Genomic DNA, 18,693 nt, shown 5'->3' on the forward strand with positions numbered 1-18,693 from the left:
AGGGAGGGAGAGAAGGGAGGGAGTGATGAGGGAAGATTTCCGATGCTCCCTGCTAACTTCCCACAAGGAAACAAGAGAAGTTGGTGGGAAGTCATTCCTGCTTCTGCTGATTTTTTGCCTCCCATGGTCATTCTGTACCTTTCTTTAGGTAAAGAAATATCTTTGAAATGATGACCCAGTGGGGCACAGGTTGTCTAGTTAGAACTAAATGTATTTATCCATCAAGCCCAACAAGTACAAAATAAACAAAATGATTTAAAGATGAAAAAAATCCAGCTATTGAAATTATGTATGATTTCCTTCAGTACCAACTTATAATTCAGGTTTTAAACAACAATTTAACCTAGACCATACAGAATCATATTGCTCTGTCTTGTCCCTTCTCTTCTATATGTTCTTCAAGGGTCGAGTATTGACAAATATTGTTAAACAATAGACCACATTTGCTACATCCCAAACACTTCATAGATTAAACATTTTCTGATTTTTGAAATGTAGTTTAACTCAACCTTAATCTGCCTTTCAAGAACCTGGTTCACCATATATAAAAGTTATAAATTGCAAGTGAATGTGCCAGTAATATATGAGATAAAAATCCTTCAGATTTATTACATCTTACATATAGTACATAAGATCTCTAAACCTAGAAAATCAGGTGGTAAATAGAAAAAAAAATGCTATATAATGCAACAATTCTAAAGGTAAAGGTAAGATTTTCCATGTCTAGTCATCTCCAACTCTAGAGGGTGGTGCTCATCTCTGTTTCTTAGCCGAGGGAGCCAACATTGTCCAAAGAAATTTTGGTGGTCCTATGGCTGACTATATGCTGAGGCGCATTGAATGCTGTTACCTTCCCACCAAAGTGGTACCTATTTATCTACCCACATTTGTATGCTTTCAGGCTGCTAGGTGGGCAGAAGCTGGGGCAAATAACAGTAACTCATCCTGTTGAGGATTGAGGATTGCTCTGATACAAGGTTTCCAGACAGGGGAGAGGGAAAGGCAAACGATTTACACAATCATTATGGGGTCAGATTCACAGAAATGTGTGGAGACATTGTAATTACCTATCTAGATTAAATATAGTCATGACATGAAAATAGAGAATGTGTATTAATAGCCCTATGCTTGTTTACCCATAGTTGTATTTATTAGAGCTCATTCCAAGATAAAGGCTGCAAGAATAACCATGAATAGCTGGATGGTTGCTCCTAAATTATGTTGCTGAAATATATTTTAAAAATGAAACATCGTATGACAAGACAGATCTCCAGTTCAACTCTTTAAGATACGTAACTTGAAATGTAGCAGTTCCTACTATTCAGCTGTCAATTTGCTTTCTACATAGTATGTGCTGAATTGTATGCATGACCACATCAGAACACACGGCTACCAGATTGGTTCAAATGTTGTCAATGACCATTTCTGCAATTCTTTTTTCTTTGCTATTATTTCCATTTCATTATCATCCTCTTTCCCCCTCTTTTCCCCCTTCCTGCAAAGGTAAATTTAATAAGATGAGCCTTCTAGATTGGTTTTGTTAATTTGTCCAAAGACTCTGTGATCTTTGGAAAAGCTCAGCTCTGCAGTCATAATTTACAGTTGATCCCATTTATCAGTCATCATTGACTTTCCATTTTTCATAATGTTGCAAATACAAAAGGTGAAGGAGACATGAAAGGTAAAGGGTTTTTGCAACATAAAAGAGAACATAAGGTTGATATATTCTCTGTGTTTGTGTTTGTGTGTGTGTGTGTGTGTGTGTGTGTGTGTGTGAGAGAGAGAGAGAGAGAGAGAGAGAGAGAGAGAGAGAGAGAGAGAGAGAGAGAGAGAGAGAGAGAGAATGTGTGTAAAAAAATACAATAATAATGCAAGGATCTTTCTGATTGATTAAAGTATGGAAGCGTATTTTGGCTTCATAAATAATGCTCTATTACTTTTCCTCAAAGACAAGCAAACCTTGACAGACTGACCTTTTTCAGGGCAGGGAGTTGTTCCAGTGCCATAAATTATACCGTAAAAGAGTGGAAACACTACTGAGAAGTGTGTGACAAAATAAGATTAAAGATTACTACACACAAAAGATTGTTGTTTTATTAATGGAGTCCTGTCAGAGAGATGAAAAATCCTTAGCTTTTTACTGGATGTTGAGATCACATCAAATGAGGTTTTGTTTTGTTTTTTTTGGAACAGGCAAACAAACATATCAAAACAATATAGTCATTATATCCTTCCCAACCACCTGGTAAATGCCATGTTTTCACTTAAAGCAGTCTTGCTACTTTGAAGACAAATTTTAAAAACTGCATATGGATTTCTACATTTATAGAACATACTATCCAAATTACTGGCCACTAATGTGATATGTATTGCTGTCCTAAAAGAGTATAAAATGGAGCACCACCTTTGTTCCTAAGCAAATAGCTTAGATAAAACAGAATAGATTTCTACATGTATCACTTGTTTTATTCATTTAGTAAGCGATCATTTTCTAGTAAATAGCTGAGACTTCGAATATTAAGTTTGAAAGTTACTATTAAGGTTAGTATTATTGTTATATTAGTATAGAAAGTTAGTATTAGAAGAAAATGCTATTTATCAATTTACATGTACAATTTGAAATTAATGAAATGAAATTATACAAAATTTTTGGTTTTTTAATCCAATTTTGTTTTTTTAAAAATTAATCCCTCCAGATTTTATGTTACAATAACAACAAAGGAGAATACAGCCAGAGGCTATTTTAAAATTGGTACTTAGTGCAAATATCTAATTTCAGTCAAATAATAAGATGTAATAATTTCAGAATGGAACTGATCTGTGCGTCTACAAATTACTTACAATTACTTTCTTCTTCATCATTGAGATAGTTGGGTAAGATGTTCCTTTATCAGTCTTCATCAGCAAAGCAAACACAATTAATAGCACACCATTGAAAACACAAATGGCACCAGTTATTAAGATTATGTGCATTCTGGATAATACTGTAACAATAGCAGAGTGCTCTTCCCTGGCTGTAAATACATTTCAAAAGACATGACAGCTCAGAATGCAAGAGCCAAAGGCTAAAATAATAAAAAGGCCTGGTGTGAGCAGCTACAAGTAGCTGTCTAATGCTAATGCTACTTTATACCCTAGGCTGGCTCCAGGCATTATCCTGCCTGTAGCAAAGTATAACTTATCATTTCTTCTTTCCCAGATTAGTGTTCTTTTCCTTCTACTACATTATTTTTTCCCAAGTATTTGTTTAAAGCTTATTGGTGTCATTTTGTGTTTATTTTCATTTCATCCTTTTTTCACTGTAACTGCAGTCTTGGATCCACTGGATATATGGAGAGTAAAACCAATAGCCACGTGAAAGTTTACCACTTTCTGATTTTGATCCTGGGTGGCTGGGGGGGGGGACAGTAATCTATAGCTTTCAGTCAGGTAGAGATGGTTAGTACAAATCTGTATCATTTTCTATTTATGCATATATTTTTTGCACCATGCACAAAAATGTGTATATATTTTCAAGCATCATTTTATACATCTGAAAACTGTACCTAAGAGATGTTAACATAATAGAATTATTTTAACAATTCAAATTATTAAATGTTTAAAAAAGGAAGTCTCACATTATAACTTGATAGTTGTATAACTGTCATAATTTAATAGATTCTCCTCTAAGATTCTCCTCTAAGCCAATTTTAATAATGTGCATTTTTACAGAGCAAATAGGAAACTGATATAGATTTAGAAATGGCATGTTAGATTAAGGACACCCTATAAGTACCTGACAAGCAAATAAACTTTTCTAGTACAAAAATATGATTGAAAAGAACACTTTTAGTTTTTTTCCTGAAACAGCAAGGCAAATGCAGGGTCTATTACCTCATCTGATCCAATATCTTCAAATAACACTCTTTTATTCCTGGAAATTAAATTGTGATATTACAATTAATTCATAATCTTTGAGTTATAGATGGTGATCAGGGTCAGATTCACTATTAAATCTCTTATATTGACAATGAAGCATTTATATTGACACTAAGAAATATTATATCTGCGTAACTTTGCCTTATACAGTATATCAGATGGGAGAACAGGTTGCCGAGCACTGTGGCTTATATTGCTATATTACAATAATACAGTGCTAAACAGTGTAAGCCTGCATAATTGTTTTACATGAAAGATATGGTCACACACTGAGTTGTATACTAAAATAGACAAGACCTTTTTCTTGTGTATGTATATAATACACTAAAAGCCACTGCAGCCTAAGAACAATACTCATTACAACTTACTTATCTAACATCCTTACTTAAGATTAAATTATGACTGATTCAGCTGGGATTCTTGGCCAGATTTCTGGACTTATGGCTTTTATTGATGCTGATATTGGATCTAGTCTGAATTTACTTTACAGGTTTCTTAGACTTACTACCACAGTTGAGCCCAAGATTTCTGTTACTAAGTGAGATAATTGTTAAGTGAGTTTTGCACGATTTTACAACTCTTCTTGCCACAGTGGTTAAGTGAATCACTGCAGTTTTTAAGTTAGTAACATGGATGTTAAGTGAATCTGGCTTCCTCACTGACTTTGCTTGTGGTGATCACATGACCCTGGACTACTGCAACTGTCATAAGTATGAGCTAGTTGCCAAGCATCCAAATTTTGATCATATGATAGAGGGCTGCTGCAATGGTCATAAGTATGGACATAATGTCACTTTTTTCAGTGCGATTGTAGCTTTGAACAGTCACTAAATAAGTGGTTATAAATCAAGATTACTTGTAAATGTTTATTATAATCAGTGCTAAAAGAAATAGACTATGTATCTGAAGTCATTTCTGCCACCATGTCTGATAATGTATCATGGAGTTAATGGAAGCAGTTCTGGTAATGTACATGAGCATCCTGATCATTATGGTTAGTAGACTGATAGTATGTAAACTTGGAGCCTGGCATATTTGTTGCCTACAAGAATTTGGGGGGGGGGGAATTGTGATATGGATTACCAATCAATTCCCAGTCCATTATTCCCTGAATTTCAGTTAGAAGGCCATACCTCCTTAACTCTTTGCATTTCATCTTATCTTTGTCATCCCATTAGAAAAGAGAATGAGGAACAAGTTATAGCTACAAAGATGACAGCAGTATTATAACATTTTTCTTGTTATTTTGAAGGTAAAATAAATAAAAGTACACATCTACTCAAAAACTAGAAATAAAAAGCTTAGCAACTTGGCATTGCAAATAGACCCAGTAACAAAACACTATTCTGAAGAGATTTGAATAATTGACATGAAGAAAGTGAAAAATATGAAAGGATCTGTGGATTTTTATCATATGATTTGAGAGCAGACATGGTCTGAAATATGAGAAAATATTAACAAATCATCTTACAAGCTGTATTTCTATAGCCTTGCTTTCCTTACTGTAGTCATTATTAAGGATTGGAGTGGCATATAGGCCAGAATAAATAAATAGTCTAGAAAGAATGCTGAATTTATTTTTCTCCCACTTAGATATTCCAGTGGAAAGCATTCTTTGAAGCAATGCATTTTTATAGCTCTCTGAAAAGCTTGACAAAAAATGGCCAAGGCTTATCAGTGACTGAAAAGAAAAGGATGAAACTCTCCATATCAAGCTTTTCTGATAGAATTTCACATATTAGAGTTTTCCTAAAAAACAGACTGGTTCTGCTCTACTTGTTCTTGAATTCTAATATTGTGTAAATTGAATGGCTATTGTTGCAATTACTCAGATATCAGAATAATAGCACTGCATCAAATTAGAAGGCCATCTTATCAGAAGTCAGATATCACAGATAATAATAATAATAATAATAATAATAATAATAATAATAATAATAATAATAATAATAATAATAATAATAATAATAATAATAATTATTTTATTTATATACCGCCCTTCTCCCGAAGGACTCAGGGCGGTGAACAGGGCAGATATATAAAAAATACAAAAATACAAAAGTTAAAAAGAATTAAACATATGCCCAACTAAAAACAGTAAATACATATATTAAAAATGACAATAAAAACCCAACCCATCCCCCATCAGGCCAGGCAGGCTTGTTCAAATAAGAGTGTCTTCAGATCGCGATGGAAGGAGCGAAGGTCAGGCGCCATCCGGAGCTCAACCGGCAACCGATTCCATAGTTCTGATCGGTGGCACCCCGAGGAGGCCCTCTCTGTGGGAGCGCACAGGGCGGAGGGAAGTTGATGCCGGCAGCAGGTGTTCCCTAAGGTACTCCGGACCCATGCCATGTAGGGCCTTAAACACCATTACCAGTACCTTGAATCTCACCTGGAAGACAACTGGTAACCAATGCAGCTCACGGAGCAGAGGTGTAACATGGGAGTATCAAGAGACTCCCAACACAACTCTCGCGGCTGCATTCTGTACCAATTGGACCCTCCGAGTGGTCCTCAAGGGCAGCCCCATGTAGAGAGCATTGCAGTAGTCCAGACGAGAGGTCACGAGCTCGTGAGTGACCGTACGTAAGGCATCCTGGTCTAGATAGGGCCGCAACTGGTGCACCAGGCAAACCTGGGCGAAGGCCCCCCTAGTCACAGCTACTATATGGTCTTCCAAAGTAAGCCGTGAATCTAGGAGGACTCCCAAGTTGCGAGCCCTATCTACAGGGGGTAATAGTTCACCCCCATGGAAAGAGATGGAATGTTCTGAATATCCCGGGATGCCGGTATGCACAGCCACTCAGTCTTGTCGGGGTTGAGTTGAAGTCTGCTCCTCCCCATCCAGACCCGAACCTCCTCCAGGCAATGGGACATCATGTCGAGGGCATCACTGGGGTGGTTTGGGGTTGAAATAAAATATGTTAGCAATATAAGAAAATCCTTGACCATTCTTATTTCAGCTAAAACTATCCCTGGGTTAGTGAAATAAAAAGTTCTATAAAAAATACAAAACTGTAGGAAACTGCAAATAAGATAATTCAAGCCCAGCAAGGTGGCACTGAGCTTGAATGTACCTTTTTTGCATGCCCCTATTATTTGAATAAGGGACACGGTGGCTCAGTGGGTTAGGACGCTGAGCTTGTCGATCAGAACATCGGCAGTTTGGCGGGTCGAATCCCAAGTGCCACGTAACAGAGTGAGCGCCTGTTACTCGTCCCAGCTTCTGCCAACCTAGCAGTTCGAAAGCACGTAAAAATGCAAGTAGAAAAATAGGGACCACTACGGTGGGAAGGTAACAGCATTCCATGTGCCTTTGGCATCTAGTCATGCCGGCCACATGACAACAGAGACGTCCTCGGACAAACGCTGGCTCTTCGGCTTTCAAACAGAGATGAGCAAACAACTAGCACACATGTGTGGGGTAACCTTTACCTTTACCTTTATTATGTGAATAGTATTGTGGGAGGATAGCACCCACCCACCCCCTGAGAAAGAAATATTTTGGGAATATTAAAAGGCAGAATATTATATTTCCCCAAAGGATCTTAAAGGCAGAAAAGCAGGCCAGGTTTTCTTAACAGCCCCAAGCAGAAACTAGGCAGAGGCCAGGTCTGTAGTACTGCAGATTTGATAATCCTATTGAGAAAGGTTGGAGCCAGGAAGCTAGAAGCTGATGAGATTAGGAAGACAAAGACCTCTAAAATCTACATACCAAACCCAAACTCTAAAGATGTGACCTTTAGGACATAATAGGATTAACCTCCCACCATCAGAATACAAAAAGGGCACACTCAGCCTCAGGTCAAAGTACATGACACAGGAAATACAAAGCCTCAAACAGGAACAACTCCAAACACAAAAACCCAAGAAGGTGTAAAAACCCACCACTCTCAGCTACATGTGGTCAGCTTTCCCAGAGCCACATTTCTGTCTGGCTCTGCTCTTCAATAAACTACAATCTTCTTTCTAAGGCAGTCTTCATTTTGTTTATTCCCAGCTAAAACTGGACCTTCGTGAAGATATTCCTTTCAACAGTATTTTTTTAATTTCATTATCACTGTCTTCTTTTTAACTTTACCTCAACTCTTTGATCAATCAAAAGTCTAGAACAGAGGTGGGGAACTATGACCCCTTTATGACTTGTGGACTTCAATTCCCAGAATTCCTAAGCCAGCCTGACTAGCAAATCTAGACGCTAGTGTACTGAAGTGAAGTAGAGGTACTTTAGAAATGGAAATCCCCTCTTTCTTTGTCAGAGGATTTTCAAGGTTTGTACGTTACAACTTTAGATCATAAGAGTCCAGTCCCTGGTCCATCTAGTTGGGCAGTCTGTTCTCACTACTTTTCATAATGCAGCATCTTATACAATATTTTAAATTATGTAGATACCTCTATTACAAAAGAAGATTCTGCAGAAAAGTTTTAAGAAAGTAATTACTGATACAATATATCCATGAAAGATGTAGCTATATAGTATGAGCATAAATAAGCATATGTTGTTACAATATGTGGGGGGGGGAATCCTAAATTATTTAATTCTGCAAATAATGTCATGTTATTGTACTGAACTTGAAGGTGACATGCTTCATAATGTACAATGCTGTACCAATGCTGAATAAGCCCTCCCTTTTTTGCCTATTAGGAGTTCCTGCTACAATACTCATGACTCATATATCCAGGCTGTACATAAGATGATAAATGAGCATAGAATGAAGTTCTGTGCTCATTTCTAAACATGAAGTTAGATTAGATAGGTAAAATAGGACAGCCTTTTGATGGAAGAATGGTATTGTTTGGATAATGGCAGACATGCATTTTGATAAATGTGAAATAAAAGATAGTACAAGGAAAATGTTACAGTTTAATCACTATTGTCATCTCCAAAAATATCAGAATACAGGGACATCTCACAGCTGTCTCCAACCACTTCTGGGCTTGAACCATGCCCCTTCTGGCTTTTTAAGGGGTCTAGGGGAAACAAAGCATCCTGACTCTGGGAAAGATTTCAGTACCTTTCTCTTAGAGGGGACAAAATCAGCAGCCTTGAAAGAAGTTTTTATGTATTCTAATAAGGCTCTTTCCTGGATCCAACTGTCTTTTTTATAAAGTTTTATTAGTTTATAGTATATATTACAATGAAAATACAAAAGTAAATAGCGGAAAAGATGGAGAACTGTCTTTTAACAACTATCACTCTTCCTGTAATCTTCCATTTTGGGGAATGATTACTGAGTCAGCATATATACTGATCAGCATATATAATACTTACATAACATCCTAGAGGAAATCAATTAACTGTTTCAATCTGGTTCAAACTGAACATGGAAAGGAGATGGCTTAGTGGTTGACCCATGTCAAGACTTGGCTAGGGTAGTGCATCCATCTTGGTCCTTAGTGGCATTCAGTGGCACTCAGTGACATCGTTCACAGTATCATTCTAGACTGTTTGCCTGGTGGAGGATGGAAGGTAGTGTTATGTAGTGGTTCTGCTCCTTCCTCAGTGTATAGTTCCAGTCAGTTGGGGAGGGGAGAAAAGATTGGCCAAATGGTTGCTACTCTGGAAGATGTTATAGGGTTTGGTCCTTAAAAGCTACCGGCACATGAAGGCTACAAGGGAAATCATCTTCAGGATATGGTACTATTAATGATACTATTCAGGATATGGTGCTATTAATATGCTAATGTAAGTTTTATGTAAGCCACTGACAATATGTTTAAACAAACAGACAAACCCTGCTATACTTTCCTACCCTGTGCTATATAGGAGAGGCTGTCAAATGACTTGATCCATTATCTGGAAGCTGTGAGGTACTAGATGGGAAAAGTCAGGCTGAAATTTAATCCAAGTAAACAAGGGTTCTTGGGTTTGTTTGTTTTTTGTCAGAATTCTCTGACCTGTTCAGTGTGGTATATTGATGCAGTAACATCAGTACTCATGGCTACTGCTTCACAGGCAGATGATGGCCATGACTGGGGCAATTTTGGCAAGCGACTTCTGCTCTGCACCCTGGCTGTTTATTTGATTCTGTCTATAATTCAGCGTGCTGATTTTAGTGTTCTATAGAACTTGACATTGAAGTATTTATAGGATTGCCTTCCCCACCTCAATTTGTCCTATCTGACATTTGCATCTAATAAAAACTTGCTGATTGTCCTCTGCTTCCCCAAAGTGAAAGGAATGGAGGCTCATGAACCCTGTTTTTTGCTTGGCATACCTATAGTTTGGAATAGTCTATTAATATGCATTCACATCATCTTCTTTTGTTTTTGTTTTTCTTTCCTGCCCCCCCCCTTTTTTTGGGTTCTTTCATGTCGGTATTGACTCCTGGAAACTGCCTGGACAAGTCCCTGCAGTTTTCTTGGCTAAATTTTAGAAGTGGTTTGGCCTTGCTTCCTTCTTAGGGCTGAGAGAGAATGAGTGGCCCAATCACTCATCTGGTTTTGAGACTAAGTCCAAACTAGAATTCATGGTCTCCTGGTTTCTAAGCTGGTGCCTTAACCACTAGACCAAACTGGCTCCCATCAGCTTCCTGCAAACTATTAAAAAATAGTTTTTTTTCAGAAAGCCTTTGAGATCTCAGCTGATAAAATCAGTGCAGGAGCGTACATGTTGTTATTCCTTTATTTTACTACTTGGTGTGATTTATTTTTATTGTGGACATATTAGCCTTTATATTGTTGGATATTTCAAACTACTGAATGCCTGATTACAGGAGGGATAAACCTCATCAATCAATCAATCAGTGGCAAAGGGCTAAGGGACTACATCATATTTCAGTCACATGGGTACTTATATATATTTAGAATTTCTAAGGCAACTATCAAGCATAGATCTGCTATGAGTTCTGTCAGAGTTCTAAACAAGTCTCAGTACCACAGTACTGAATAGCTGCCTCTTCTTATGACTAAAATGTTCCATGTCCCCTTTGTAGAAATAAACATATGCCATGTTTCTTTGAAAGTCTACTATTTTTTATCAGTATAGATACATATTTGTCACCCTAAATTTAAGCTTGCACATAGAGACTTCATCTCCTTTTCAAGCTGGAAATCACATTCAGCTTTCCAAGTCAAATATGCCACCAGTCAAACCAAAGCCAAGCCAAAATTAAAATCAGAGTAATAGGAAACATATGTTTAGTTAATTTATGGGTCAGGAATCAGAATCATAAAGGTTAGATTACTATTCAGCCTGAAGCAAGCAAAGGTTCTGCTGACTGTATGAGCTACCAACGATTTAAAATTCTGTTGTAGAATTATATGGTTTGCTCTCCAGTTTCAGAAAACAGTTACCTCAAAATGCTTCTCTCCCAAACAAAACTACTGAAGTTTTGAAGAATAGAATAACAGAATTGGAAGGATCTTGAAATCTTCTAATCCAACTTCCTGCTCAAGCAGGAGAGGTTGGATCTCAGCTTGATGTGTTTCCAACTGTTACTTTTTCTCCTGCCTTCAGGTGCTTTGGAGAATAGATTGATTCCCTTTATTTGTGACAGCCCCTTAGATATTGGCGTTTGATATTAGATCCCAAGTCACCCCAGTTCTTCTCTTCATTTGCTTAGACATAACCAGTTTCTGTAACTATTCTTCATATCAAACTATGACAATTTTTTTCTGTTTTTAACTTTTACACAGCTATTCATCTGGAGTCAATTTTACTGATGGTGTTTTATGCATAACATCTATATAAACACCATAATCTCACTGATAAAATATAATCAATCTATCAAATCTGAAATAACTATATATACTTCCATTTCAATGTTCCTGTCACGTGCCAGTTTTACCAAATCTGGGCTTTGAGTTTGTAATTTAAAGCAAAGGTCCCCAACCCCTCTTCTCCGACCACTATCAGGCCTTGAGTAGTTTGGAACTAGGCTGCAGAAGTGGCAGGTGAGTGTGCACGTGCATTTTCACTTGCACAAGATCCATCTCACGAACGGAGCTATGTGCATGCACGTGCCCACCACTCAAACAGAACCATCCCCCGCTACCCGCATCTGTCTGCAAGCCAGAAAGTTTAGGGAATACTGTTTTAAAGTAACTAGTGTTAACAGCCTAGAGTCTAGACCAGGCAGCACTCACCTAGGCTCCATAATTCATGACAACTCAGAGGTCAATGAGATATGTCACTCCAAGCAATAACTGTTGTTGCTAACCTAAAATAAGAGAGGAATCTATCAGCCCCTACAATGGGAATCCACAGTCAATAAAGACACTGGAATGGTACTAGCATAAGCCTCCCGCATCAATGTACATTTTAACTAGGGGACCGAAGACAACAGTTAGATTAAGGAAAATGGTTGTAGTCTGTAATGTCTGTAGTCCATGCATAGTAGCAGCTTCACCGAGCTAGCTTATTGCCTGTGCAGGTTGACAAAAGTTGAATGAGATAGTGACAATAAAAGAAAGAGTGATAACAGGAAAGCTGCAGAGCCAGCTCTGTGAGTGAAAAAAGTAAAGGAGAGGACTGAGACGTGAGTGGGAAAGAACAAGGACAAATTAAACAAGGAAGGTATAAGAAACAGGATCTTTCTTCCCTGAAAAGAGGATTCTGTATGGTCTCCTCAGTCTTACAGCAACACTAATTAATGCACACAAGATGTTGCACACAACTGAGTGCCTGCCTTTTCCTCTTCTAGAGGCACATTAAAGTATACTCTTGATAGTTTCCAGTTATGCGCAATGCATTGTATGTATAATCACATTACATACAAATTAATCCTTAATAGAAATCTTTGCATACAAATAATGGGTTGTAAAAAGTATTATCAAATACATTTTTCTTCTTCAAAAATGTAGCTTTTTATTCTTCCACAGCCCTGAAGGCTAAAGGAAACTTTAAGAAATAGTAGCCCTTGATAAATTCATATAACATTCAAGCATGGCTTAAATGGTCTTCCTAAAATGTTAATTTTTATTATATATACAAAAGACAATCAAATATTTATCTCCTACTACTGGCAACTTCAGTCTTCCACAAAATCTCTATCTGAAGCAATGGAAGCAAGAATTGGAGTAGGTAATTGTTGTAACATTCTGACATTAAGAATTACTGATCACAATCTTTTCTTCTACAGCTGTTTCCAAAATATTTGCTTTAAATGCTAGAGATACATGTCTGGGAGGGTGTCTTAGATATTTAATTTTTTTTTCATTTCCTTAGCATTATCATCATTATCACATCATTGGTCTCCCTTTGTCTGAACTCTCAAAGGTTGCTATGTAACATTTTAATAGGAACATAAAATGATTATTTTTATAAGATTCTTTTGGCTCTGTCAAAAATGATTATGTCCATTGAAAATTCAACCATTATTATGAGTTGCTGCCAGATAACTCACTAGACTTTGTTTCTGTCTGTTCCAAGAGACTCTAAATGCCTGGATAGTATCAGAAAGACCAGAATTATTCTACAGATACATTAACTTAGCTTGGCCAACAATAGAATTGAGAACATGCTGCTCAGAGGGGAAAAAACTATGTAAATAATTAGAGAAAATATGATTTCTCTGGCTGGGGAGCAATGTACAACATATCATTCTTATTTTAAATATTAATATAGTCAGAACTAAATTAGAAACATGAATGACACTTTATTGCATCAAACTCCTACATTAAAATCTGATATTTAGAATGCAGAGAAATATAACTCCTATTTAGGGCATAAAAAATAGAAGAGTGTAGAAGTTCTTGAATAAAGCATACCTATATTCAATATAGGCAATGCCAAAAAATGTTCAAACTATCACACCATTGCACTCATTTCACATGCTAGTAAAGTTATGCTTAAAATCCTACAAGCTAGACTCCAGCAGAACTTCCAGAAGTACAGGCAGGATTTCGAACAGGCAGAGGAACTAGAGATCAAATTGCCAACATATGCTGGATCATAGAGAAAGCTAGGGAATTCCAGAAAAACATCTACTTCTGCTTCATTGACTATGCTAAAGCCTTTGATTGTGTGGATCACAACAAATTGTGGAAAGTTCTTAAAGAGATGGGAGTACCAGACCATCTTATTTGTCTCTTGAGAAACCTATATGCAGGTCAAGAAGCAACAGTGAGAACTGTACACGGAACCACTGATTGGTTCAAAATTGGGAAAGGAGTCTGGCAAGGCTGTATTCTGTTGCCCTGCCTATTTAATTTATATGCAGAGCATATCATGAGAAAGGCAGGGCTAGATGAATCAAAAGTTGGAATTAAGATTGCCGGAAGAAATATCAACAACCTAAGGTATGCAGATGATACCCCTCTAATGGCAGAAAGTGAAGAGGAACTAAATAGCCTCTTGTTGCGGGTGAAGAAGGAGAGTGCAAAAGTGGGCTTGAAACTCAACATTAAGAAAACCAAGATCATGGCATCTAGCCCTCTCAATTCCTGGCAAATAGATGGGGAAGAAATGGAGATAGTGACAGATTTTATTTTCCTAGGCTCCAAGATCACTGCAGATAGGGACTGCAGCCAAGAAATTAAAAGACGCTTGCTCCTGAAGACGAAAGCTATGGCAAATCTAGACAGCATACTAAAAAGCAGAGACCTGCCAACAAAAGTGCATATAGTCAAGGCTATGGTTTTCCTAGTTGCAATGTATGGCTGTTAAAGTTGGACCATAAGAAAGGCTGAGCGCCAAAGAATTGAGGCCTTTGAACTATGGTGCTGGAGAAGACTCCTGCGAGTCCCTTGTACTGCAAGACGATCAAACCGGTCAGTCCTAGAGGAGATCAACCCTGACTGCTCTTTAGAAGGCCAGATCCTGAAGTTGAAACTCAAATACTTTGGCCACGTAATGAGAAGGAAGGACTCACTGGAGAAGAGCCTAATGTTGGGAAAGATTGAGGACAATAGAAGAAGGGGATGACAGAGAATGAGGTGCCTGGATGGAGTCACTGAAGCAGTAGGCGTGAACTTAAATGGACTCCAGAAGATGGTAGAGGACGGAAGGTCTGGAGAAATGTTGTCCATGGGGTCGCGATGGGTCAGACATGACTTCACAACTAACAACAACAATATTCAATATACGCAGAATGTCTATTTTCTTATTCTGCATACATCTGAAAGGAAGATTCTAATTTCAACTGAACATATATAACATTTTCTGCACACTTGGAAACCTTACCTAATTATGCCAAGGTTTCATGAAAAGGTTTTAGGTTTACTCTTTTGAAAATACTAACAGACTTTTTATATCCCTGTGTTTTGAAATCCATTTTAAAATGTACACAAAATTGTGCAAGCAGTTTTCACTAGTTTCTCCTCTAGAGGAGGAGACTTGAATAAGACTGGCAAAATTAAAACTGATGGACCACATTTCAGTGAACAAAGCAATGGGATGTTCCCTTCCCATTGTACCATGCGTGGGTAAACCATTCCCAAGAAAGATCAGGGCGGAAAAGCAAAAACATTATTAATATCTTGTTAATCTCAAAACTTTTCAGAAATCAAGTGTCTAGTTAATGGTAACATTTTAACCCAGGTAAAATTTTAGGCATCTTTGTTACTTCTCCTTTCACTGCTTTGAAAAACCATTTCCTTGTTCAAGAAAATAATGAGTATTTTACAATAATTTGCAATTAGAAGAGACTAGCAAAGCCTCAATCTGTGCCAAAAGCAGACTGCGTCTTCATCTGATAACCCCCTTACAATTGGAGTTGGGCACATAAAACCTTTCAAAATTTCCGTCACTTTTGTAAGTGAGAAAGCATATGTAAAATGTCATGAATTTTTCCAGAGGAAGGACAAAAATCAACAATTTCAGTATTTGCATTAGCAGTGACAACAGCATTGCTATAGGGGGAAAAATGAGAGGGAAGAGTTCTTTTATGTCTTTCTTTGAGAGTTTAGTAAAGGAAAAGAACCCATGGAAGCTACAAAACACTGGGACATCATTTAGCCTTGCTTCAATATCTCATAAATAAATGAAAATACTAAATTCAATCCAGGAGTTTTTTAAAACAAAACTTAGAAACAATGTATTAATTTTGTGATTCATAAAATTTTTACTCATACACTGTATGTATACGTTGTCCATCAATACTATTTAGATGTTGCCATAAAATCATGAATCCTGGGAAACAGATGAACTTGAGGTGACAACTTGCATGATTATTATAGAAAGCTTCCTATAAAAAAATCAAGTCTTCTTAATTTTTTCTCCCCATCTCCCAACAAAAAAGATATGTGTTATTAGCTGTATATTTAAATCCAATGGTCCAGTTCATAGTATTTACTTGATGTATGGAGTAATTTGCTTCCTGGGCATGGAGAAGTATCTCCTTTCCTACAAAGCTACATATGATAAGATATATACTGTACTTTTACAATAGTGGTGAATATCTGTAGCTTGGGTGTAGGATGAGGGTGAAGGTTTATTCTGCGAGCTTCGGGGTTAGTTTCCAAATGTTTCATTACCAGGCTAGGTAGCATCTTCATCCATGTTTAGGGGTTGTCAATGTCAGTGTTCTGTTTATAAGGACTTCAGGTGTGGATGTGTCAAGTGAGGGTCTTGTGATGGGTCAGGTGTGAATCATCAGTGAGATGCTTGTGATGGGTCTTGTGTTAGGGAATTTACATCACGTCAAGGTCTTTGGGAGGTGAACTGCTGGTGGGAGGGAGAGGGGGGCTTGCATGGGTTAGCTGAGTGTTGGTGGTCTCTCTGGTTGGCTGTCAATTCATTTGGATTCTGAGGGGTTAGTAGGCTGGTTGTAGGTCGATGTGTCTGTTGATGGAATTGCTTGTAGAGTGTCAGGCTTCAATGAACTCACTGTTCATCAAAGATATATACTGCTAAAATATACAAGATTTGCATATGGATCTTCAGTTTTACATGTGAAGCCAACATATAAGATATCAGCTCATATGCATGGTAGTACATAAAGAAAACATTCAATTGTTCCACTATACTAGGCAAGATCCATGTATATATGAAAAGCATATGAACAAGACCATTATTTAATTAGTTTATATTAGTTATATGCTGTTTCTAACAAATCAAAACAAAATCAACCTTAAAGTTATTCACTTGATATTTCAGCATCCTATCAGATAATTTATCTGCTTTTACCATTATGTGGTAAATTTTAATTTTAATTAATGTTTTCAAATTCAATAGTTCTGTTATTTGAAATTGATTCACAGTAGTACACATTATCCAATTGCAAAGGAAAATTCCCCAGCCAGATTTTTAAAAATACAGAAAAGCCATGCATTTATAATCTTCTAAATTTACCCAAAGTAAAGCAGAACCATAAAAGCTATAAAAGAAGTTAAGTGGAGAGGGAAGGAAATCATTTTGTTGTTGTTGTTAATTCCTGGTGTTATAGGAATAGCAATTTCACTGCTTTCTCAAACTATTCAAAAATATCATTGAAAGTGTTTGAATAAAATATTTTATAACAATTAATAAGAAATTGCCATTGTCCATCATTTTTAATATAACTGATATTCATATTTACTGGGGAAATATATGAAAATATATTTCATATATATATATTTCATATATATATATATATCATATATTTTCATATTTCATATATTTTCATATATTCAGATTACTTAAAGTTGATCTCAAGGTCACTCAGAATCATCCACAGGAACATTTATAGGCAGATGAAATTGCTTTTATAATTTGGAATGGTGAACATGAGATAGGCTTTGAGAAAATTAAATGAACAAGAAGGTGTTCAAGTAATCTGAAGCTGCACAAGGTGGGAAGATCAGTTGTAGACATCTCCCAGAAGTTCTTTCTTATACTCTATGGACTTGATGCTCTAGTTTAATGCCAGATTACAAAGCTGTAACCTTATACTGTTTGTTTCTGAAAATAAAATACTATGTTTTGAAAAGGTGTCATTTTTTGATGTATGACATATCCATCAAACTGAGCATTTCCAAGAAAGGTTACACAGCAAAACAAAGCAAATTTATAAACTGTATCTTCATTCTTTTTTATACTCTACTTTGAAAATGTCAAGATTTAAGTTTTCTCTATTTTATGAGATGGTTTGACTATGTGACAATTAAAACTTCAGCTGAGACCAACTTATTTTATGACTAATATATCAACCATTACAAGTATTTTTGCAGTGGAAATCTGAAGGTTTTTAAAATTTACATGGACTTGTTAAAAAGTATAACACAAAGAATGTTGTTATATTGTTAATTGCTACTTCTGTTGCTTATTTAGGAATCTGGATTATTTAAGGATGACATATATTATGCTAATATCACATACAGAGCTCTCATCAGTATGTCAAGTGATAGTAGACATATTCTAGATAAAACTTCACTGTCAGATACTTTATCTAGCCATCTTATGCCTAATATCCTGCAAAGACAAGTCATGTGGAAATCCCTGAGCTGTCTTGCATTTCTTCAATACAGAGTCCATGTTTCATAGGCATACAGAGAGATAGTAAGTATCATGGCCCCATAGACCTTCAGTTTTGTAACTAAGCTGATTCCTCAAATTTCCTTAAATTTCCCACACAGTAGAACTTGTCTTTGTTATTCTGCAGTTAACTTCTGCATCAGTAGTCAATGCTTAGGAGAGGGTCTTCCAAGGTCATTGAACTGGTCCACTGCCTGTAGTTTCTGCCTTTGATGTGATTTATACAATGCTAACATCACATATAGATTTATATTTTTACTATTTTTGCTAGACAATCCATGGGTCATACTTTCAGAGATATTTCCTTACCTAAAAGAGAAAAAGAATGACCATGGGGGGAGGGTTAAAATTGAAGAAGAAAAGATCATTTTATTAAA

The sequence above is a fragment of the Vipera ursinii genome, assembly GCF_947247035.1.
Source record: "Vipera ursinii genome assembly, chromosome: 3".
In the NCBI taxonomy this organism is placed as follows: domain Eukaryota; kingdom Metazoa; phylum Chordata; class Lepidosauria; order Squamata; family Viperidae; genus Vipera; species Vipera ursinii.